Below are 24546 nucleotides of genomic sequence, written 5' to 3'. Positions count from 1 at the left end.
TTTTGGGAAGAAGAGGATTCGTCGCTGTCGTAGTAGACGATCTCCTTGATGCGCCTTGTCTTCTTCTTCTTCCCATCTTTGCGCTTGTGGCTTGAGCCCAAGTCGGTAGATGTTGGGGACCTTCGGCATCCGAAGGTCCTCAAAAACAGGATTTAACAGTATTTCTGGAGTATAATGTGTGAACAGGTATCTTCGGACTCAAGTCGGCATCACAGTAGACCAGAATAATACGAAGGTTGGTGCAGCGCCGAAGGTGTGAGCAGGAAAGCTTCGGCGTGACAGCAGAAGGTGAAACCGACTTAAAGATGAAAAGGCTATTTAGACCTCGACAGATTACTATAGAATTATTATCAAGTGTAAAGGGCATGAATGTAATTTTGTATGGGTTGTGTCCCGCGCCTATAAATAGGTGAACAGTACCCCCGTACTGGACACGCTGACTTGTCATCCGCTTTTTGCGTCACGCTCGTACTATCATCTCCTTCCAGTTGAAGGTACATTTGTAATTCAACGATATTTCTGTTTATGCTTAATAATAATATATAATTGTTCATGTTGTCACTTATATTCCTTACATTTCATCCTTCGGCATTATATAATGAACTTATGAAGGTACACCCTTCATAACCTTCGTCCGAAAACCATTATACCCTAAGGGAAATAATGTTTCGAAGGACGAAGGACTTTAACGATTAACATTTTCTATGTTGCCTTGTTCTTAACTCATAGCATTTGAGAACAAGTCCCCAACATTGGCGCCCACCTCCGGTGAACTCACTTCCACTCTTTGAAGTTTTTTGAACACCTTCGGCGATCATAAACCTTCGTTATGGCGCCGAAGAAAGCTTCAGCGACTGGGGCTGCAGCTCTGCAACCACTAGACCACAATCAGGAGACAGTCTCCCTTCGGGAGGCCCGAAGCCAGAAAAGGAAGGCTGTCAGCCCGACACCACCAGAGGACGAGATAGATCAAGAAATCAGAGATATGGAGATGCTTCATCAACAAGTACAGAGGAAGAAAGAAAAGATGGCCAGGCTAGCTGAACTGCAGAGGCAGATAGACGAAGCCTCTGAAGAAGTTCGTCATCTTGCCCAGGATGAGCAGCACCGAAGGCCTCAGCACCAAGATCTTCATCAGGAGGGTTTTCCCAACGAAGATGACTGGTATGACAATTTCCATCATGGGAATTTTGTTTTTGATGATGCTTCTCCTCTGTCCGCTGAGCTGCAGGCTACACCTTGGCCTCCGTCCTACAAGCCGCCTCAGCTTCCTGTATTCGATGGCCACTCAGACCCGAAGCAGTTTTTGATGAGCTACGAAGCAACAGTATCTTCGTATGGTGGCAATGCTTCAGTCATGGCCAAATCTTTCGTTATGGCTGTCAGGAGTGTTGCTCAAACCTGGTATTCCTCCCTTCGACCAGGAACGATCACTTCATGGAAGAAGCTGAAGGACTTGTTGTTAACTAGCTTCCAAGGGTTTCAGACGAAGCCGGTCACTGCTCAGGCTCTGTTCCAGTGCACCCAGGATCACGAAGAATACCTTCAGGCGTATGTCCGAAGGTTCTTGCGTCTGAGGGCACAGGCACCAACGGTGCCCAATGAAATTGTCATTGAGGCCATGATCAAGGGGCTTCGGCCAGGACCGTCAGCTCAGTACTTCGCTAGGAAGCCCCCTCAAACTTTGGAGAAGCTGCTCCAGAAGATGGACGAGTACATTCGGGCCGATAATGATTTTCGCCAAAGAAGGGAGGAGGCCTTCAGGTTTTCTGAAATGACCAGGGGCTTCGGAGGGAGGTTCTACCCGAGGCACGTTAGATCAATTCATAACTCTACACAAAATGATGATAGAGGGAGCCAACAGCAAAGGCCACAATGTTCCTCACAGGCTTCGGGGCAACAACAAGGCTCCTTCCGACCACCAGCTCCAAGGGGCAGAGGCGCCAGGGGCTTCAGAGGAAGATTTGGTGATCAACCGAGAAGAATCTTTTGCTTATTCTGTGGTGAGAACAAAGGTCATACCACCAGGATGTGCCATGTTACCATCCAGAAGCAAAAAGAAATAGCCGAAGCGGCAGCACAGCAGGCTCAGCCGAAGCAGGTCATGCACACTGCTTCGTATCATTCGCCTTACATCCCAGAGTATGTAGGCAATCACCCTGCAGTTTCTGTTGCTTCGGCGAGTCAACCTCAGGCTTCCTGGCAACAACCTCCGCCTCCACCACCGCTGCAACAAGGCCAGCAGCCAGAAGGGAGCCAATATGCTCCACACCAAAGGGACTTCAGAGAGCAGTCCGAAGCTCACACAGTCAACAGCACTGTGCCAGAGTCAAAGCACATCTATTGACAAATATCCTACCTTAATAGCAATCTTTTTCATTCAGTTTTATTTTCTGTAATAAAGGACATTGTTCAGGTTTCATGTAAATAGTTTCGTCGATTCCCACAAGGAAAATATATTTTCTTCACAGGCTTAAATTGTTGAAAGACTTGTGACAACAAAGATTCACAGGCTTAAATTGTTGAAAGACTTGTGACAACAAAGAGGACCTTCGAACTATTGAAAATTCTTCGAAGTAACAAAAAGTCGTTCTAAGGAACGCAGAGTAAGTTTGCCGAAGTCACAAAAAGCCGCTCCAGAGGGAGCGCAGTGTAAGTTTTCTGCTCCAAAGTCGTTCCAAAGGGAATGCAGAGCATACAGCGAAAAGTCAACGCTGATACCGCCTAAGTAAAAGGCGAAGCGCGAAAAGTCAACGCGAATACCGCTGAAAGTAAAAGGCGAAGAAGCTCCTAAGGGAGGCTTACAGCGAAAAATAAACGCTGATTCCGCTGAAGTAAAAGGCGAAGAAGCTCCTAAGGGAGGCTTGTAAAAAATTATGTGTTTTATTGCAGGGATGCGTGTGCATCTTCGGAATACGCATCACATCACATAACATAACATCATCGCATCATTTTGCATAGCATAAGCATCATACATCATGTTGCATATGGCACAAGAGGTGGACACAATATCAATCTACAGAAGAACGTTTTGAAAAAAGGGAAAAATCATAATGTTACAAGGAGATACATTATCGATCTTCGGAGGTGTAGCTTCGGAAAATATTTTCACGAAGCCTGGATATTATTCATCAGAACACTGGATATTGTTGAAAAATTCTTCTTCACGAAGCATGAAAAGAAGGGAAGGTGTTTTTTCGTCAAAGACTCAAAAGCGGTACGTGTAAAGTTTCATGCATCGTAAAGAATTAAGCAAGAAAAACAGGTATATTACATTCAGGGTTACAAAATGTTACAATATATATTACATTTCAGAAGTTTTTACAATAATACTTAATCCTCTCTCAAGACGACTTCTGCAGCCTCGTTTAGAAGTCGATTGACGACTTCGTCCATAATAGCTTCAGCCATCTTTTTTATTTCGTCGTCTCCTTTCGGCTGAGTGTCCGAAGGGGCTTTAGCAGAATCTGAAGTAGAACAGGATACGACTACATTACTATGACAAATTGCAAACGAATCTTAAAACCTAAAATTACAGCACAATAAAAACTATTAGATAATACCTAATTGACCTTCGGGCTCTGCGCTCTTCTCAGCAGCCTCAGCTACTTCTCTAGCATCGTGAATGCCCTTTTCGCTTCTTTGAATAATCTCTCGGGCCATTTCTCGGCCACCATTATCCCAGATATCGGTGAAAAATTTTCCACCAACCATGCTAGCTTCGGCCGATGGATCCCTTGCATCTTCAAAGGACAAAGCACCTTCGGATTGCGCTAGAATCTTTACATGTTCGCAGCCTTTTTTCTCTAAAATAGTGGCAATTCCTCTGGCACCCGAGAAGGCACATATATCTCCACGGCTACTTAAAATTTCTTCGAAGGGTTCAGCTTCGTGGTCGATCCATTCGATGGGACCTTCGGGATTGCCTCTCGTAAAGTTTTCCTCACTTGAGAATGCGCCGACCTTGGCGAAGCTAGCCTTTAGCTTCTTAACACATTCTATAGATTTGTTATAGCATCTCTTTTTGGACGACCGAAGCTCTTCAACAGTTCCTTCTAAGTGATCTGCCCATTGGTCGCTGAGTTCTCGCTTTGTTTCTTCAAGTATACGTTCTTCCTTGGCTCTGGCCAGTTGTTTCCGAAGATCTTCAAGTTCGCGTTTATGAGCTTCAGCTTGACCTTTAAAAACAGCTTCGTCTTCCTTTATTTTATTTATCAATGAGTGTAATATTTTATCTTTCTCGAGACCTTCGTTCCTCAGTTCAATTACTTTGGAACGAAGGTTGCTCAGGGCTATAGTACACCCTTCGTCTTCAGCATCTTTCTGTGCCCTGAGGGCATTGCTAAGTATCAGGCCCTGCAAAGAGAAATATGTGTGTGTCAATAGGTTTAAACAAACGAAAAATTTTGGTCTCAACAAAAAATGCAAAGATTCCATTTGTTGTACCTTCAAGCTATTATACGCCAGGCTGTCGGCCAAATCATTTTTCGATAGCACTGAGAGCCCGTCTTCCAGTGTTGGGAATCCGAAGCTCTTGCTCATCTCCCGACAGACAGAAATCTCTTTGCTGTCAGGGAGACAATACAAAAAGTCTTCTTCTCCACTGCCATTGAATATTAATGCCCCCTTTGGATACTTCAGTTTTTGGGCGTAAAGTTGGGCCTCTTGTTTTTCTTTTTCTGATAGTTGTTTCCCCGAAGCATGGCGAATAATATAATCAAGGACTTTGGGAGATGCTTCGGGGGCAGCAGCACTGATTTCTTCAACAAAAGTTGGCTCTGCAATTTTTTCTTCCTCAAATTCCAGGGATTTTATTTTCGTGGGTTCTGAGGACCCAGCTTCGGCTTCAGTTTCTTGTTCTGGAGCTTTAGTATCAGAGATTTCAGTTTTTTCTTCGGGGATGACAGCAGTCTCCTTCGGAGGTGTGCTTGAAGATTTAATTGTCTCCAGAACATCTAGCACGTTGACCATTCTCTTCCTTTTCGGAGTCACTGCTGGCACCTTTTGGTTTTTTACTGCCTCAATATTTGCTGCAGGACTCAAAACTTCTGATGTTTTTGATCCCTTAGTTGCTTCTTTTACTTCTTCCATTTTTTCTGTGGACGGCGCTTCGGCCTTCTCTTTCGTTTCTGATAACAAAGTCTTTGATTGTTCCAATTCTATTTTTGTTGGCATTTCGGCCGTTGCTGTGACTTCTGGCAGCAAGGTTGGCTCGGTTGGTTTTTCAGCTTCGGTGGCCGAAGAGGTCTCTCCGGTAAACTTAGGCACCGAAGCTGGTTCAATATAGCGCGGCCGATGTGTGAGGACCTTTATCTTCTTTCTTTTCGGTTCTGGCTCGCTAGGAGCAGTTGCAGCTTCTTCTTTTGCAGAGGTTGTGTTTTTTCTCTTCTGCCTTCGAATGGGATAGCAGTAGTCAGGGTAGACAAACCCGATTGCATCAAATACCCGATTTAGCCTCTTCTTTTTTCGGCCTCCGAAGGCTGCTGACATTGCAGTGTCTTCGGCCTTCGAATAAGCCCCAAGCAGTTCATCACTTAAATTTTCAATGCTTTTTAACCAGTCATCATCTGGCTCAACGAATTTATCTCCAAATTTAAATGTGTACTTCAACCTGATAAGTCCACCTTCGTCGGCCTCTTTTATGGTTTCTTGTGGCATTTCCCATTTCTCCGCGAGCGGCCATACCCTGAAGGCAATATGCTCTTGTACTAAGTCTCTCGTTCCAATAAAAGAACAGATAACGCCGAAGGCCCTCTGGCATTCTTCGGCAGCTTCATTCATTTCAACCTTCGGCCTCCGAAGGCCGAAGCTTTGCCAAATAGGGCGCATAATTATACCTTTGATATCTTCTCGTACTGTCAGATCATTCTTCACATAAAACCATTCTGTCATCCAGTCGCCGGGCCATCTCTTCCGAAAGGTTGGCACGGGGCAGCTTGACCCGGACCGAGAAACGAAACTGTAGCAGCCAAAATTATTGTGATACTGTTCCTTACCCCAAGGTTTTGTTTCATATGATAATTCATGTATATTGCAGAAGCTTTTTGCGTCAGGCTTCAGACCTTGGCTTCTCACGGCCCACACGAAGATATTCAGCCTTATAATTGCCTCGGGGGTAAGTTGATGGAGATAGACTTCGAATATTTTCAACACCTCTACAACGAAGCTGCTCAAGGGAAATCGCAGTCCAGCTTTCAAAAAGCTTCGGTACACTACGACTTCATTCTCTTCAGGGTGTGGGCAAGTTTTTTCCCCTTCGTCGGCCCTCACAATGGACAAATCCCGGAAATACCTTCCTCTCATGTTGACAAGATGATTCTCTTTGATAGTTGATTTACCATAAACTGAATGGCTTGGTCGCCAGGGACGATCTTCGGAGTCTTCACCACCACTGTCCACATCATAGCTGTCACTGTCACCAGTATCTTCAGACAAATCTTCTAGAATCTCCTTGGTAATTTTTTCTGTGTTGGTCTTTGACATCGCTATAAGAAACCCCAAGTTTTTCTCTTCGTCGAGGCTCAGCTTCATCTCAGCAGCAGTCTTCTTATCTTCAGACATCTTCGGAGACACTAAAAAACTATTTTCAAAGCCGAAGCTTCAAAACTAAAAGCTTAGCAAATCGTAGTGCACAAGAGCTAAAAATTGAGTGAGCGAGAGCAGTTGGCCAGAGAGCGTGTCAAATGAGTTTGCGGTATGGCCGTATTTATACGCCAAGTGCGTTGAAAATTGAAAGACCCCGCTTGTCAGTGAATATTGCTATTCTAGCAAAGGGAAGGTGTTTTTTCGGACCTTCGGCGTAAACCCTTCGTCCATGTCGCAATCTAAATTTATTATTTTAAACAAATTAATATTGCGAGGGGCTACTGTTGGGGACCTTCGGCATCCGAAGGTCCTCAAAAACAGGATTTAACAGTATTTCTGGAGTATAATGTGTGAACAGGTATCTTCGGACTCAAGTTGGCATCACAGTAGACCAGAATAATACGAAGGTTGGTGCAGCGCCGAAGGTGTGAGCAGGAAAGCTTCGGCGTGACAGCAGAAGGTGAAACCGACTTAAAGATGAAAAGACTATTTAGACCTCGACAGATTACTATAGAATTATTATCAAGTGTAAAGGGCATGAATGTAATTTTGTATGGGTTGTGTCCCGCGCCTATAAATAGGTGAACAGTACCCCCGTGCTGGACACGCTGACTTGTCATCCGCTTTTTGCGTCACGCTCGTACTATCATCTCCTTCCAGTTGAAGGTACATTTGTAATTCAACGATATTTCTGTTTATGCTTAATAATAATATATAATTGTTCATGTTGTCACTTATATTCCTTACATTTCATCCTTCGGCATTATATAATGAACTTATGAAGGTACACCCTTCATAACCTTCGTCCGAAAACCATTATACCCTAAGGGAAATAATGTTTCGAAGGACGAAGGACTTTAACGATTAACATTTTCTATGTTGCCTTGTTCTTAACTCATAGCATTTGAGAACAAGTCCCCAACAGTAGACTTGTCATTCTTTGGCTCGTTGAAGATAGACTCCTTCTCGTTGTTGTCGACCACCATCCCCTTTCCCTTAGGATCCATCTCTTCGGGCGATTAGTCCCTTCTTGAAGAGAACGGCTCTGATACCAATTGAGAGCACCTAGAGGGGGGGTGAATAGGTGATCCTGTAAAACTTAACTTTTTGGCCACAAAAACTTGTTTAATTGTTAGCACAATAATTGCCAAGTGGCTAGAGAGGAGCCAGAACACAATAACCACAAGAAATCAATCACAGAGATGACACGGTGGTTATCCTGTGGTTCGGCCAAGTACAAAACTTGCCTACTCCAGGTTGTGGCGTCCCAACGGACGAGAGTTGCACTCAACTCCTCTCAAGTGATCCAATGATCAACTTGAATACCACGGTGTTCTTCTTTACTTTGATCTTTTCCCGTTTGCGAGGAATCTCCACAACTTGGAGTCTCTCGCCCTTACAATTGAGTTTCACAAAGAAGCACGGAGTAAGGGAGGGAAGCAACACACACAAATCCACAGCAAAATGCGCACACACACGGCCAAGAATCGAGCTCAAAAGACTATCTCAAAGTTCTCATTAGAACGGAGCTCGAATCACTGAGAATGACAAACGAATGCGCAAAGACTGAGTGTGGATGATCAAGAATGCTCTAAGGTTGCTTGTGTATCTCCTCCATGCGCCTAGGGGTTCCTTTTATAGCCCCAAGGCAGCTAGGAGCCGTTGAGAGCAAATCTGGAAAGCCATCTTTGCCTTCTGTCGTCGGGTGCACCGGACAGTCCGGTGCACACCGGACACTGTCCGGTGCCCGATTTCTTTCCTTAAATGGCCCAGCCGACCGTTGCAGATCTGGGAGCCGCTGGCGCACCAGACTTGTCCAGTGCACACCGGACAGTCCGGTGCCCCCTTCCGACCGTTGGCTCGGCCACGTGTCTCGCGCAGATCGCGCGGCCGACCGTTGGCCCGGCCGACCGTTGGCTCACCGGACAGTCCGGTGCACACCGGACAGTCCGGTGAATTTTAGCCGTACGCCGTCGGCGAATTCCCGAGAGCGGCCAGTTCGCCCGAGTCAGTCTAGCGCACCGGACACTGTCCGGTGCACCACCGGACAGTCCGGTGTGCCAGACCGAGTTGAGTCTTGGCTGTACACAGCCAAGTCTCTTGCACCTGTTTTCTTTTCTTCTTCTCTCTGTTTCTAACACTTAGACAAGTATATTAGTACACAAAACCAATGTACTAAGGCTTAGAAACATACCTTTACTTGTGATTTGCACTTTGTTCATCCATGGGCATAGATTCACATTGAAGCACTTGTGTTTGCACTCAATCACCAAAATACTTAGAAATGGCCCAAAGGCACATTTCCCTTTCACCTTTGCATGAAGATACCTTCGGATCAAGGACCCATTGCTATTAATGGAAGTCAGGAAGCTGCCAGAAGGACCGAGGGAAACTGGACTGACTCAAAAGCAATCCATAACATAGATGGAGCTGAAGCTTGTGAACAGTACAAATTCAGAAGGGAGAAAGCAGCTTCAGCAGATCAGCCGAAGCCCATGCTCTTATGTGAGGACATAGCAGAGCAGAAGGTGCTGTTGGGCTCTCAATTATCCGAAGAGCAGGAGAAAACCTTGATAAGGTTTTTGTTCAACAACAAAGATGTTTTTGCATGGTCAGCCAATGATCTTTGCGGAGTTAACAGGGATGTTATTGAACACTCGCTCAATGTTGACCCATCTTTCAGACCCAGAAAGCAGAGGCTTCGGAAAATGTCTAATGACAAGGCCGAAGGCGCTCGGAATGAAGTCAAAAGACTCCTCAGTGCAGGAGTTATCAGAGAAGTAAAGTACCCAGAATGGCTAGCTAACACTGTTATGGTAAAAAAGGCCAATGGCAAATGGCGAATGTGTATCGATTTTACGGATCTCAACAAGGCCTGTCCGAAGGACGAATTCCCATTGCCAAGGATAGACTCCTTAGTTGATGCAGCAGCTTCATCAGAGCTTATGAGTCTTCTCGATTGTTACTTAGGCTATCATCAAATTTGGATGAAGAAGGAGGATGAGCCGAAGACCAGTTTCATAACCCCTAGTGGAACATATTGTTACCTTCGGATGCCTGAGGGACTCAAGAACGCTGGAGGAAGTTTCAGCAGAATGACTGCGAAGGTTCTCCAGTCTCAGATAGGCAGAAATGTGCTAACTTATGTTGATGATATCATTGTAAAAAGCACGAAACAGGAAAATCACATTGCCGATTTGCAGGAGACCTTTGCCAGTTTTAGACAAGCTGGTCTAAAGTTGAATCCAGAAAAATGTGTCTTCGGAGTGAAGAAGGGGAAATTTCTTGGATGCTTGGTTTCAACAAAGGGAATTGAAGCTAATCCAAGTAAAATTGAAGCTATACTTCGAATGGAGCCACCAACTACAAAAAAGGGGGCCCAAAGATTGACAGGGAGGCTGGCATCTCTCAATAGATTCATATCCAGATCAGCAGAGAGAAATTTACCATTCTTCGAAGTGCTGAAATCAGCCGAAGTCTTTCAATGGGGACCAAGCCAACAAAAAGCCTTCGAGGAACTGAAGCAATATTTGATAGATTTAACAACATTAACCCCACCAACGCCAGGGGCTCCTTTGTTATTATATGTGGCAGCTTTGCACTCAGCGGTAAGTGCAGCACTTGTCCAGGAGAAGCTTGATGGCCAAGTCAAGAAGCAGGTCCCAGTGTATTTTGTATCTGAAGTTCTTAGTATATCAAAGAAAAACTATACAGAATTGGAGAAGGTGTTATATGCTGTTTTGATGGCATCCAGGAAGCTTCGGCATTACCTTCAAGCATACAATATTGTTGTTCCTTCTTCACAACCGTTGAAGGATATTATGAGAAATAGAGAAGCTACTGGACGGATTGGAAAATGGGCTGCAGAGCTCAATGAATTTTGCATTGATTATGTGCATAGATCTTCGATCCAGTCTCAAGCGTTGGCAGATTTCATTGCTGACTGGACGCCAGGGGCTCAGGATGAAGAAACAAATAAAGATGCCGAAGTATGGACAGTGTTTTGCGATGGGTCTTGGGGAACCTTCGGAGCAGGAGCAGCCGCTGTGTTGGTGTCACCATCCAAAGTTAAAACTTGTTATGCAGCAAGACTCGATTTTAGTTGTACTAACAATATTACTGAGTACGAAGCCCTGCTTTTGGGCCTTCGGAAGTTAAAAGCAATGGGAATCAGAAGGGCCATTCTTAAAACTGATTCCCAGGTTGTTTCGGGTCATATCGACAAGAGTTGTAAGGCTAAAGATCCGAAGCTTGAAAAATATCTAGACACGGTCCGAAGGATTGAAGCTTCCTTCGAAGGATTTTCTGTCAAAAATATCCCTCGAGGACAAAATGAGCATGCTGATTTGCTAGCTAAGTCAGCAGCACAGGGGCTGCCCTTACCTTCGGATGTGTTCTTCGAAACAATAAAAGCACCTTCAGTGGAACTTCTTGAAAGAGCAGTCCTCAATATATCTCCTGTTTATAGTGAAGACTGGAGAACTGAGATTATCTCTTATCTTCAGGGTAATTTCCTTTCAGATGACGAAACTTACAACAGGAGGATAGAGGCAAGAGCTCGTCCATATGTCATGATAGAAGGGGAGTTGTACAAGCATGGAGTTTGTGCTCCATTACTCAAGTGTTTATCTAGAGCCGAAGGCATAGAATTGATGAAAGAAATACATGCAGGCCTGTGTGGATCTCACATTGGATCTAGGCCGTTACTTGGAAAAGTTTTTCATCAAGGGTTTTATTGGCCGAAGGCAGCTTCGGATGCAGCGGAATTAGTTCAAAAGTGCGAAGGTTGTCAGAAATGTGCAAGAGATCAAAAACAACCTTCGTCCCTAACTCAGCTGATACAACCCATCTGGCCATTGCAAAGGTGGGGCCTTGACTTGTTAGGTCCGTTACCACCGGCTCAAGGAAACTTAAGATATGTTGTAGTGGCTGTGGAATATTTTTCTAAATGGATTGAGGCAAAGCCTTTAGCCACAATAACTTCGGCCACCATTCAAAAGTTTTTCTGGCAGAATATTGTTTGTCGTTTCGGAGTACCAAAGGCCATCACTGTAGATAATGGAACACAGTTCGACTCCGAAGCTTTCAGAGAATTTTGTGATCAAATTGGCACGAAGATCCATTTTGCATTAGTCAGGCATCCGGAGTCAAATGGACTCGTTGAAAGAGCCAATGGCATCATAATGACAGGAATAATGAAGTTAATCTTCAATCAACCCAGGGGAAAGTGGCCAGATCAATTAATCAAAGTGGTATGGAGCCACAACACAACAACATCAAGGTCAACAAGCTTTACTCCATTCAAATTATTGTTTGGTGACGAAGCAATAACCCCGGAAGAAGCTAAAACTGGATCAATAAGAGTAGTAGCTTCGGCAGAATCAGATCCTGAAGATGATCATTCTGTGGAAAAAGATGCTATAGAAGGGATCAGGCTTCAAGCTGTGGAGAACATCAATAAATATCAAGCCGAAACAATCAAATGGCGTGATAGAAAGGTTCGGCTAAAGAATATTGAGCCAGGACATTTGGTGCTTCGGAGAGTGGCTAACCCAGATACAGTGGGCAAGTTGCAGTTGAAATGGGAGGGACCTTTTTTGGTAGTATCTTCATCAAGACCCGGTTCATACAGATTGAAGGATATGGACGGCAACGACATTCCTAGATCTTGGAATGCGGATGAGCTTCGGCGATATTATGTATAACTTGATGTAATTTTTTATATTTTTTATTTTTTCTTTCATGGCACCCTTTTCCTTTCTGAAGGGGGAGAAAGGTTTTTAATGGGGCCATCACATGTAATTTCCTTTTTTAGCTTTATAAGAGCAAAATCCCCCAAAGATGTAAATGTAAAAGTTGAGAACGCACCATCGAGTGCCAGAAAGTAAAAGGCGAAGAAGCTCCAAAGACGTTCCTAAGGGAATGCAGAGCTTACAGCGAAAAATAAACGCTGATTCCGCCGAAAGTAAAAGGCAAAGAAGCTCCAAAGACGTTCCTAAGGGAATGCAGAGCTTACAGCGAAAAATAAACGCTGATTCCGCCGAAAGTAAAAGGCGAAGAAGCTCCAAAGACGTTCCTAAGGGAATGCAGAGCTTACAGCGAAAAGTCAACGCTGATTCCGCTGAAGTAAAAGGTGAAGAAGCTCCTAAGGGAGGCTTACAGCGAAAAGTCAGCGCTGATATGTGATTGTTTCTAAGGAAATAACGGTTGTGATTATGGCTTCGGATATGTGTTTGGACATTCATTTGCACATCACATTACATCATAACATTTGCATTCATAAACATTCATCCAGGCATATGTAGGATAACCATCATCATAGCATAAGTGGTTGCTTCGGCAAAAAGGAAAAAACTGTCTTTTGTACTTCGTCGTGTACGAAAAGAAGAGCTTCGGAAAAAACGAAAAGTTGTTTTTTATGCTTCGCTGTGTACGAAAAGAAGGGAAGGTGTTTTTTCGCCTTCGGCTCAAAAAGATAATTTCGTCCACATCAAAGCGTCTCTCATACATTAATGGAAGGGTAAGAGCATATTACAAGGTATGAACAGAATTCATTAAGAACAGTTTAGTCATATTTACAAAAGTTATTTCAAAAGTTTCTTGAGTTTGTCTACAGCCTACTCCTACTGATCTTCATGGGGCCTCAGCTTCGGCGTCATACTCTTTAAGCATCGGTCTCGGCTTCATCATCCTACATGAATTAAGTTGTTGTGGGTCAAAACCAAGCTTGAAGGAAAAGGTAAGCACAAGGTATGATTTCTTACTGGTTCAAGATGACTCCGAGCTTCGTCTCCAGCCTTTTCTCGCCCGCCTTTTGTCCATATCATTTTTACAAATCTATTAGAAATGCTTCGGGCGAGGTCAGGAATATCATCTAAAATTGATGTTGATAGAGTGAAATTGGGCCTATTAACAATTTTTCCATGGTCGCAGCCAGCTTTCAGAAAAGCTGCAGCAGTGCCCCGAGAAGCTACCCAGGCACAGAAGTTACCGTGCCCGGCTATAACTTCGTCAAGCTCATCAATTTCACCCTCAATATGTTCGAAGGTCTTTGGTAAATCTTCAGTTGATGGGGTGAACTTCCCACTGCTGGCCCCGACTGAGTGGAAGATTTTTCTCAGTCGTTGAATACATTTATTGCTAAACTCCAAACATTTGTCTTGAAGGCTTGCCAATAATTTTTTCAAATCTGAATTTTGTTGGACTTCGGCTTCAAGTTTCGTATTAAGTTCTTGCTTTTCTTTTTCAAACTGTTCAGATTGGCAGAGAAGCTTCGTATTCAATTCTGCTACTTTAGCTTCGGCTTCTGCCAATAAGCTTTCAGTTGTCTGAAGCTCGAAGTTTTTCTTTTCAATAGTAGCTGATTGCTCTTTTATTTTGTTCTCTAAATTTTAAATTATAACCTCATGTTTTTTGTCTTCTAGATCTTGCTGCATTTTCAAAGCCTTGCTCAACAGCATACTCTGCACGTAAACAACCTTCGTTAGACATGTCTTCATTATTAAAAACAATAAAAGTCAAGGGAAAAGTAGTTTACCTTGAAATTGGAATAAAATAAACTACCAACGATATGTTGTCGTCGGTAGCGGCTAATGTCCGTTTCTAGCTTCGGAAAACCGATACTCTTTGATAGAGTACCAATAACCTTAGCTCCAGTTTGATCCCGGATACAGTCTAATTTTTCATCGTCAATACCCCCGAAGAGGAGTGCTCCTGGTTTATATCCGCAAGATTTGGCATATTCTTTAAGCTCTTCTATTTCGGTTTTTGACAATTCATGTCCAACTAAATTTTGAAACATGAAGGCTTCGTCCTCTGAAGCTTCGTCAGCAATTTCCTTTTCTTTCTCAGACACTGCGGCCATGGCCTCTTCGGCGGCAGTAGTGGCTTCTTCTGTGGCCATATTTAGCAGCATTTTGTCGATGTGTTCGATTGTGCTTGCCAAATTCAAATCTTCAGTTGAGGTAGCTTCGGTAGCCGCAACCTCCGAAGGTGTGACTTCAATATTTGTTATTTCCTCAGCCGCTGGTATCTTCTGAGCTGAAGCTCTCGGTGGTGTCTTGTCAATGACTTCTGTCACTGCGATGATCCTTTGTCTCTTTGTTTTAGTTGTTTTCTTCGTTTTTTCGGGCTCCTTTTCCTTCTGAAAAAACTTTGTCAGTTGAAGCCCCAATGGACTTAGCTTCGCAGGCAGGGATTCAGTCATTACCTTCAAAATCTCTTCCACGTCAGTGGCAGAGCATGATGCGGGAGTCTCCTCTTCGTCGGATATTTTTTTGCTTCGGAGATGATACTTTCCTCTTCCTCGGAATATTCTTATTTTTTGGTGGTTCTTTCTCATCTTCATTTAAAGCTTCGGCTACCCTTTTCCTTTTCCGGCCTTCGACACCTTTATTCAGATTTTCGTAGTCAGGGTATTCAAAACCCAGGGCGTCCAGCACTCGATTCAGTCTTCGCTTCGGACGGGTACCGAAGGCCGCAGTCATCAACTGATCCTCTTTTTTGGAGTAATTACCGAGTATTTCATTGCACATTATTTCAATTGTGTCCAGCCACTCTTGGCAAGGTGTTTTAAAATATTTCTTAAACTTGTAGTAGTAAGGTAACCGCACAAGTTCCCCTTCTTTCTTCTCCCCCTGTAGCTTCGGCATTTCCCATTCTTTTAAGGTAGGAAAAACCCTGAAAGCCAAAAACTCTTGAACCAGGTCTCTTATGCTGATATGTTCTGAAATAATTTTAAACTCAGCCAACGCCTTTTGGGTTGGACCTTCTGGTGTCATGTTGCAATGAGGTCGGGTTTCTCCGAAGATTAGTTCAAGCGGACTCTGCACAAGCTTCTCCTTGTCGTCATCAACCTTGACGTAGAACCATTCCGATTTCCAGCCTGCCGGCCACTTGCTTCGATAGCTGATGACAGGAAACTTTGTGGTTTTTCGATAGGCAAAATTATAGCAACCAAAGTTATCATGCAATCCATCTTTTCTAGCCTTCGTCTGATAATGCAGCTCATGAACTCGACAAAAGCTGTCGGCAAACGGCTCCACCGTCTGGCTTCGGAGGGCCCAGATATAGACGCTAAGCCTAACGATAGCGTTAGGAGTCAGCTGATGAAAGTAGATCCCAAACCTCTTCAATACATCTGCAATAATCCCATGCAGGGGGAATCTCAACCCAGCCTTTAGAAAGCTCTTGAAAATGACTATTTCATCCTTCTCTGGTTTCGGGGTAGTTTCTTCCCCCCCGAAGCGTAGTAGCTTCTTCTGACTTTCACTGAAATAACCCGACTTCACCATCTTGGAGAGATCAGCCTTCGAAACAGTCGACTTTCCGAAGTCCAAGTGGCTGGGCTTACTTGGCATGGCAATACGATAATCATCTTCGGAATCAGTTTCCTCAATGTTTCCTTCTTCCGCTTCGGCAGTCGCCTGTTCTGCCTCAGCAGTGGGGATTTCTTCCGGGGTTACCAGTCCGGATCGTTGCATTGCTTCAGAGATGGGAACAGTCTCCGATCCTTCAGCTTCGCCTCCCTCACGTTCAACCCTAGCGGTAGAACGCACTCTGGCCATTTAACTCTGATTTTTTTGGGAACTAAATGCTTTTTCTTCCGAAGCTTTTTCTTCTGACGAAGTAGGCTTCAAACTGGAGCTTTGTCTGATTCTGAGAGTCAAGCTTCGGCTATGGTTAAAAATTTTGGCAGCAAAACAGTGCAAATAGCAATGAATGCTGTGGTAACTTCACACCTACCCGTCTGTTTATATAGTGATGCAGGTAAGAAGGCGAATCGCCAGGATTTTTACACCAGGCGAACAGCTGGCACCCACTGAACACTGGGCCACAGAACCCGAGAAGGTGAATCGCCAGGACACGTGTAACTGCTGCATGGCGGGGCCACCTCGCGCTCGGATTATTTTAATCGTTTCTCGGCAACGAGCTCAGGGAAGGTGTTTTTTGGACCTTTGGCTTCCCGAAGCCCAAGATACTTTTTTCACGGATCAAGCTCGTTACGAAAAACGATCTAGCACCGCGAAGGGGCTACTGTTGGGACTATGCTTCGTCGCCGAAGGTCTGGTACGAAGAAACAGCTTCGGCTGAAGCTGTCCGCATGTGATGACCGAAGGTTCCTCTTCATGAAGCTTCGGAATTACAAACCGACATAAAAGTAGAATGACCTTTTAGTCCATAAATGTTTAAGTCGCTGTTGTAATCTCTTATGAGGGGCATAATTGTAATTCATCACAGGCTGTGTCCCGTGTCTATAAATAGTGAACAATATTCCTTTACTGTTCACACGTTCCTGTATTGGCAATCGCATCATTCGGGAACCAATCTTTGCCAAGGCAGAGGTATAACTGTATTCAATGATTAAATATAATGAGTAGATATAATATGGTTCGTTTATGATTCATTTACCTTTGATACTCTATATTTTATGTTATCTTATACAATCTATTAAAATTCAATTACGAAGATTTAACCTTCGTAATCGTATTATCATCAACCTTCGTCCAAGGTCCATTAGTCCCCAAGGGAATAATGCTTCGTTGGACGAAGGACATTAACATTTAACATTCTATGTTGCCTTGTTCTTGATTCATAGCATTTGAGAACAAGTCCCCAACACCAACACAAACCAAAGCAAATATAAAAGTGCAGAATTGAACTGGTTTGCATAATGTAAGAGCATAGGTTGCTTGGAATGAAACCAATAATCATTTCTACTAGATATGCATGGATGGCTTTCTTCTAATTTAAAATTTTGGACCACGCTTGCACCACATGTTTTGTTTTGCAAATGTTTTGGAAATTCTTTTCAAAGTCTTTTGCAAAATAGTCAAAGGTAAATGAGTAAGATTTTGAGAAGCATTTTCAAGATTTGAAATTTTCTCCCCCTGTTTCAAATGCTTTTCCTTTGACTAAACAAAACTCCCCCTTAATGAAATCCTCCTCTTAGTGTTCAAGAGGGTTTTAGATATTAATTTTGAAGAGGGTATACCAATTTTATATCAATAATAAGATACCAATTTGAAAATACTACTTTAAAAAACAAATTGAAAGACTAAAATTTTGAAATTGGTGGTGGTGCGGTCCTTTTGCTTTGGGCTAATACTCTCTCCCCCTTTGGCATGAATCGCCAAAAATGGAGTCATTAGAGCCCTACTAACTATTTTCTCCCCTTATGGTAAATAACATATGTGTGAAGACTATACCAAATTGGAGAGCGGTGCGGAGCGACGGCGAAGGATGAGTAATCGATGGAGTGGAGTGGAAGCCTTGTCTTCGCCGAAGACTCCATTTCCCCTATCAATCCTTGACTTAGCATGAAATATACTTGAAATTCACATTAGTCATAGCAAAAAAATAGATATGATCAAAGGTATATAAATGAGCTATATGTGCAAAATATCAATCAAAATTCCTAGAATCAAGAATATTTAGCTCATGTCTAAGTTTGGTAAAAGTTTGTTCATCTAATGGCTTGGTAAAGATATCGGCTAATTGTTCTTTGTTGTTAACATATGCAATCTCGATATCCCCCTTTTGTTGGTGATCCCTTAAGAAATGATACCAAATGGCTATGTGTTTAGTGCGGCTATGGTCAACGGGATTATCCGCCATGAGGATTGCACTCTCATTATCACATAGAAGAGGAACTTTGGTTAATTTGTAACCGTAGTCCCTGAGGGTTTGCCTCATCCAAAGCAATTGCGCGCAACAATGGCCTGCGGCAATATACTCGGCTTTGGCGGTAGAAAGAGCTACAGAATTTTGCTTCTTTGAAGCCCAAGACACCAGAGATCTTCCCAAGAACTGGCAAGTCTCTGATGTGCTCTTTCTATTTATTTTACACCCGGCCCAATCAGCATCGGAATAACCAATTAAATCAAATGTGGATCCCCTGGGGTACCAAAGGCCAAACTTAGGAGTATAAACTAAATATCTCAAGATTCGTTTCATGGCCCTAAGGTGAACTTCCTTAGGATCGGCTTGGAATCTTGCACACATGCATACAGAAAGCATAATATCCGGTCGAGATGCACATAAATAGAGTAAAGATCCTATCATCGACCGATATACCTTTTGATCTACGGATTTACCTCCCGTGTCGAGGTCGAGATGCCCATTAGTTCCCATGGGTGTCTTGATGGGCTTGGCATCCTTCATCCCAAACTTTGTGAGTATGTCTTGAATGTACTTTGTTTGGCTAATGAAGGTGCCCTCTAGGAGTTGCTTCACTTGTAATCCTAAGAAATACTTTAACTCCCCCATCATAGACATCTCAAATTTTTGAGTCATGATCCTACTAAACTCTTCACATGTAGATTCGTTAGTAGACCCAAATATGATATCATCAACATAAATTTGGCATACAAACAAATCATTTGCAAGTGTTTTAGTAAAGAGAGTAGGATCGGCTTTTCCGACTTTGAAGCCATTAGCGATAAGAAAATCTCTTAGGCATTAATACCATGCTCTTGGGGCTTGCTTGAGCCTATAAAGCGCCTTAGAGAGTTTATAGACATGGTTAGGGTACTCACTATCTTCAAAGCCGGGAGGTTGCTCAACATAGACCTCCTCCTTGATTGGTCCATTGAGGAAGGCACTTTTCACGTCCATTTGGTAAAGCTTAAAGCCATGGTAAGTAGCATAGGCAAGTAAAATGCGAATTGACTCAAGCCTAGCTACGGGTGCATAGGTTTCACCGAAATCCAAACCTTCGACTTGTGAATATCCCTTGGCCACAAGTCGGGCTTTGTTTGTTGTCACCACACCATGTTCATCTTGCTTGTTGCAGAAGACCCATTTGGTTCCTACAACATTTTGATTAGGACGAGGAACTAAATGCCATACCTTATTCCTTGTGAAGTTGTTGAGCTCCTCTTGCATTGCCATCACCCAATCCGAATCTTGAAGTGCTTCCTCTACCCTGTGTGGCTCAATAGAGGAAACAAAAGAGTAATGTTCACAAAAATGAGCAACACGAGATCGAGTGGTTACCCCCTTATGAATGTCACCGAGGATGGTGTTCACGGGGTGATCTCGTTGGATTGCTTGGTGGACTCTTGGGTGTGGCGGCCTTGGATCATCTTCCTTGTCTTGATCATTAGCATCTCCCCCTTGATCATTGTCCTCCTCTTGAGGGGACTCCTCTTGATCTTCATCATCATTTTGAGCTTGATCCTCATCTTGAGTTGGTGGAGATGCTTGCATTGAGGAAGATGGTTGATCTTGTGCTTGTGGAAGCTCTTCGGATTCCTTAGGACACACATCCACAATGAACATGTTCCTTAGTGCAACGCACGGAGCCTCTTCATCATCTAGCTCATCAAGATCAACTTGCTCTACTTGAGAGCCGTTAGTCTCATCAAACACAATGTCACAAGAAACTTCAACTAGTCCAGAGGACTTGTTAAAGACTCTATATGCCTTTGTGTTTGAATCATATCCTAGTAAAAAGCCTTCTATAGCCTTAGGAGCAAATTTAGATTTTCTACCTCTTTTAACAAGAATAAAACATTTGCTACCAAAGACTCTAAAATATGAAACATTGGGCTTTTTACCGGTTAGGAGTTCATATGATGTCTTCTTGAGGATTCGGTGTAGATATAACCAGTTGATGGCGTAGCAAGCGGTGTTAACCGCCTCGGCCCAAAACCGATCCGAAGTATTGTACTCATCAAGCATGGTCCTTGCCATGTCCAATAGAGTTCTATTCTTCCTCTCCACTACACCATTTTGTTGTGGCGTGTAGGGAGAAGAGAACTCATGCTTGATGCCCTCCTCCTCCTCGAGAAAGCTTTCGATTTGTGAGTTCTTGAACTCCGTCCCGTTGTCGCTTCTAATCTTTTTGATCCTTAAGCCAGACTCATTTTGAGCCCATCTCAAGAATCCCTTTAATGTCTCTTGGGTTTGTGATTTTTCCTGCAAAAAGAACACCCAAGTGAAGCGAGAATAATCATCCACAATTACAAGACAATACTTACTCCCGCCGATGCTTATGTAAGCTATCGAGCTGAATAGATCCATGTGGAGTAGCTCAAGCGGCCTGTCGGTCGTCATGATGTTCTTGTGTGGATGATGAACACCAACTTGCTTCCCTGCTTGACATGCGCTACAAACCCTATCTTTCTCAAAATGAACATTGGTTAGTCCCAAAATGTGCTCTCCGTTTAGAAGCTTACGAAGATTCTTCATCCCAACATGGGCTAGTCGGCGGTGCCAGAGCCAACCCATGTTAGTCTTAGCAATTAAGCAAGTGTCGAGTTCAGCTCTATCAAAATCTACCAAGTATAGCTGACCCTCTAACACTCCCTTAAATGCTACTGAATCATCACTTCTTTTAAAGACAGTGACACCTATATCCGTAAAAAGACGGTTGTAGCCCATTTTGCATAGTTGAGAAACAGAAATCAAATTGTAATCTAAAGAATCTACAAGAAAAACATTGGAAATAGAATGGTCAGGAGATATAGCAATTTTACCCAATCCTTTGACCAAACCTTGATTTCCATCCCCGAATGTGATCGCTCTTTGGGGATCTTGGTTTTTCTCGTAGGAGGAGAACATCTTCTTCTCCCCTGTCATGTGGTTTGTGCTCCCGCTATCGATGATCCAACTTGAGCCCTCGGATGCATAAACCTACAAAACAAATTTAGTTCTTGATTTTAGGTACCCAAACAGTTTTGGGTCCTTTGACATTAGATACAAGAACTTTGGGTACCCAAACACAGGTCTTTGACCCCTTGTGTTTGCCCCTAACGTATTTAGCAACTACTTTGCCAGATTTGTTAGTTAAAACATAAGATGCATCAAAAGTCTTAAATGAAATGTTACGATCATTTGATGCAATAGGAGTTTTCTTCTTAGGCAATTTAGCATGAGTGGATTGCCTAGAACTAGATGCCTCACTCTTATACATAAAAGCATGATTAGGGCCAGAGTGAGACTTCCTAGAATGAATTCTCCTAATTTTGTGCTTGGGATAACCGGCAGGGTACAAAATGTAACCCTCGTTATCCTGAGGCATGGGAGCTTTGCCCTTAACAAAGTTGGATAATCTTTTAGGAGGGGCATTGAGTTTGACATTGCCTCCCTGTTGGAAGCCAATGCCATCCTTAATGCCAAGGCATCTCCCACTATAGAGCATGCTTCTAGCAAATTTAAAATTTTCATTTTCTAAGTCATGCTCATCAATATTAGCACTAAGTTGAGCTATGTGATCATTTTGTTTCTTAATTAAAGCTAAGTGATCATGAATAGCATCAACATTAATGTCTCTACATCTAGTGCAAATTGTAACATGCTCAACAGTAGATGTAGAGGGTTTGCAAGTCTTTAACTCAACAATATTAGCATGTAAAATATCATTTTTATCTCTAAGATTAGAAATGGAAACATTGCAAACATCTAATTCCTTAGCCTTAGCAATTAATTTTTCATTCTCATCTCTAAGGCTAGCAAGAGAGGCATTTAATTTTTCAATCTTAGCAATTGAACTAGCATTGCCATTTCTAAGATTGTCAATTGAATCATCACAAACATTTGATTTCTCAATCTTAGCAATTAATTTGGCACTTTCATTCCTAAGGTTGGAAATAACATCATGGCAAGTGCTTAGCTCACTAGATAATTTTTCACATTTTTCTACCTCTAGAGCATAAGCATTTTTAACCTTAACATGCTTTTTGTTTTCTTTAATTAGGAAGTCCTCTTGGGTGTCCAAGAGTTCATCCTTCTCATGAATAGCACTAATTAACTCATTTAATTTTTCTTTTTGTTGCATGTTTAAGTTGGCAAAAAGTGTCAATAAATTATCCTCATCATCACTAGAGCTAGCTTCATCACTAGATGTTGCATACTTAGTGGAGGATCTAGATTTTACCTTCTTCTTGCCGTCCTTTGCCATGAGGCACTTGTGGCCGATGTTGGGGAAGAGAAGTCCCTTGTTGACGGCGATGTTGGCGGCGTCCTCGTCGGAGGAGGAGTCGGTGGAGCTCTCGTCGGAGTCCCACTCCCGGCAAACATGGGCATCGCCGCCTTTCTTCTTGTAATATCTCTTCTTTTCTCTTCTCTTTCCCTTCTTGTCGTCGCCCCTGTCACTATCACTTGATAATGGACATTTTGCAATAAAATGACCGGGCTTACCACACTTGTAGCAAACTTTCTTGGAGCGGGGCTTGTAGTCTTTCCCCCTCCTTTGCTTGAGGATTTGGTGAAAGCTCTTGATGATGAGCGTCATCTCCTCGTTGTCGAGCTTAGAGGCGTCGATGGGGACTCTACTTGGTGTAGAGTCTTCTTTCTTCTCCTCCGTTGCCTTGAATGCCACGGGTTGCACATCGGGTGTGGAGGAGGTGCCTTGCTCGATGATTTTCTTGGAGCCTTTGATCATTAATTCAAAGCTCACAAATTTTCCTATTACTTCCTCGGGAATCATTAGCTTGTATCTAGGATCACCACGAATTAATTGAACTTGAGTGGGATTAAGAAATACAAGTGATCTTAGAATAACCTTGACCATCTCATGATCATCCCACTTGGTGCTCCCGAGGTTGCGCACTTGGTTCACCAAGGTCTTGAGCCGGTTGTACATGGCTTGTGGATCCTCCCCTTGGTGAAGCATGAAGCGACCGAGCTCCCCCTCGATTGTTTCCCTCTTGGTGATCTTGGTCACCTCATCTCCTTCGTGCGCGGTCTTGTGTACATCCCAAATTTCTTTGGCGCTCTTCAACCGTTGCACCTTGTTATACTCCTCTCGACTTAGAGAGGCGAGGAGTATAGTGGTGGCTTGGGAGTTGATGTGCCGGATTTGGGCTACTTCGTCCGAGTCATAGCCTTCATCCCCCACAGATGGTTCCTGTGCACCAAACTCAACAAAGTCCCAAATGCTAGCGTGGAGTGAGGTTAGATGGTGCCTCATTTTATCACTCCACATACAATAATCTTCACCGTAAAAAACCGGTGGTTTGCCTAGTGGGACAGAAAATAAAGGGATGTGTTTGGAAATGCGAGGATAACGTACGGGGATCTTACTAAACTTCTTGCGCTCATGGCGCTTAGAAGTGACGGGCGGCGTGTCGGAGCCGGAGGTGGATGGTGATGAGGAGTCGGTCTCGTAGTAGACCATCTTCTTCATCTTCTTCTTCTTGTCTCCGCTCCGACGCGACTTGTCGTGTGAAGGGGATCCCTTCACCTTGTTGCCGGACTCCCCGGATGGAGCCTTCCCATGGCTTTTGGTGGGTTTCTCGCCGGTCACCATCTCCTTCTTGGCGTGATCTCCCGACATCACTTCGAGCGGTTAGGCTCTAATGAAGTACCGGGCTCCGATACCAATTGAAAGTCGCCTAGAGGGGGGGTGAATAGGGCGAATCTGAAATTTACAAACTTTAAGCACAACTACAAGCCGGGGTTAGTGTTAGTATTAAATTCGAGTCCAAAAGAGAGGGCGAAAACAAATCACAAGCAAATAAGGCAGATGACACGGTGATTTATTTTACCGAGGTTCAGTTCTTGCAAACCTACTACCCGTTGAGTTGGTCACAAAGACCGGGTCTCTTTCAATTCTTTCCCTCTCTCAAACGATCACTTAGACCGAGTGGGCTTCTCTTCTCAATCAAACGGGACACTAAGTCCCCACAAGGACCACCACACAATTGGTGTCTCTTGTCTTGGTTACAATTGAGTTGAACACAAGAAAGAAGGAAGAAGAAAAGCAATCCAAGCGTAAGAGCTCAAATGAACACAAGTCTCTCTCTCACGAGTCACTATTTGATTGGAATGATCTTTGGACTTGGGAGAGGATTTGATCTCTTTGCTTGTGTCTTGTATTGAATGCTATAGCTCTTGTAAGGTGTTTGAAGGCTGAAAACTTGGATGCATTGAAGTGTGGTGGTTGGGGGGTATTTATAGCCCCAACCACCAAAAGAACCGTTGGTGAGGGTTTCTGTCGCATGGCGCACCGGACAC

The sequence above is a fragment of the Zea mays genome, chromosome 1 (assembly GCF_902167145.1).
Source record: "Zea mays cultivar B73 chromosome 1, Zm-B73-REFERENCE-NAM-5.0, whole genome shotgun sequence".
NCBI classification, from domain to species: Eukaryota; Viridiplantae; Streptophyta; class Magnoliopsida; order Poales; family Poaceae; genus Zea; species Zea mays.
Note: the sequence above shows the minus strand (reverse complement) of the source record.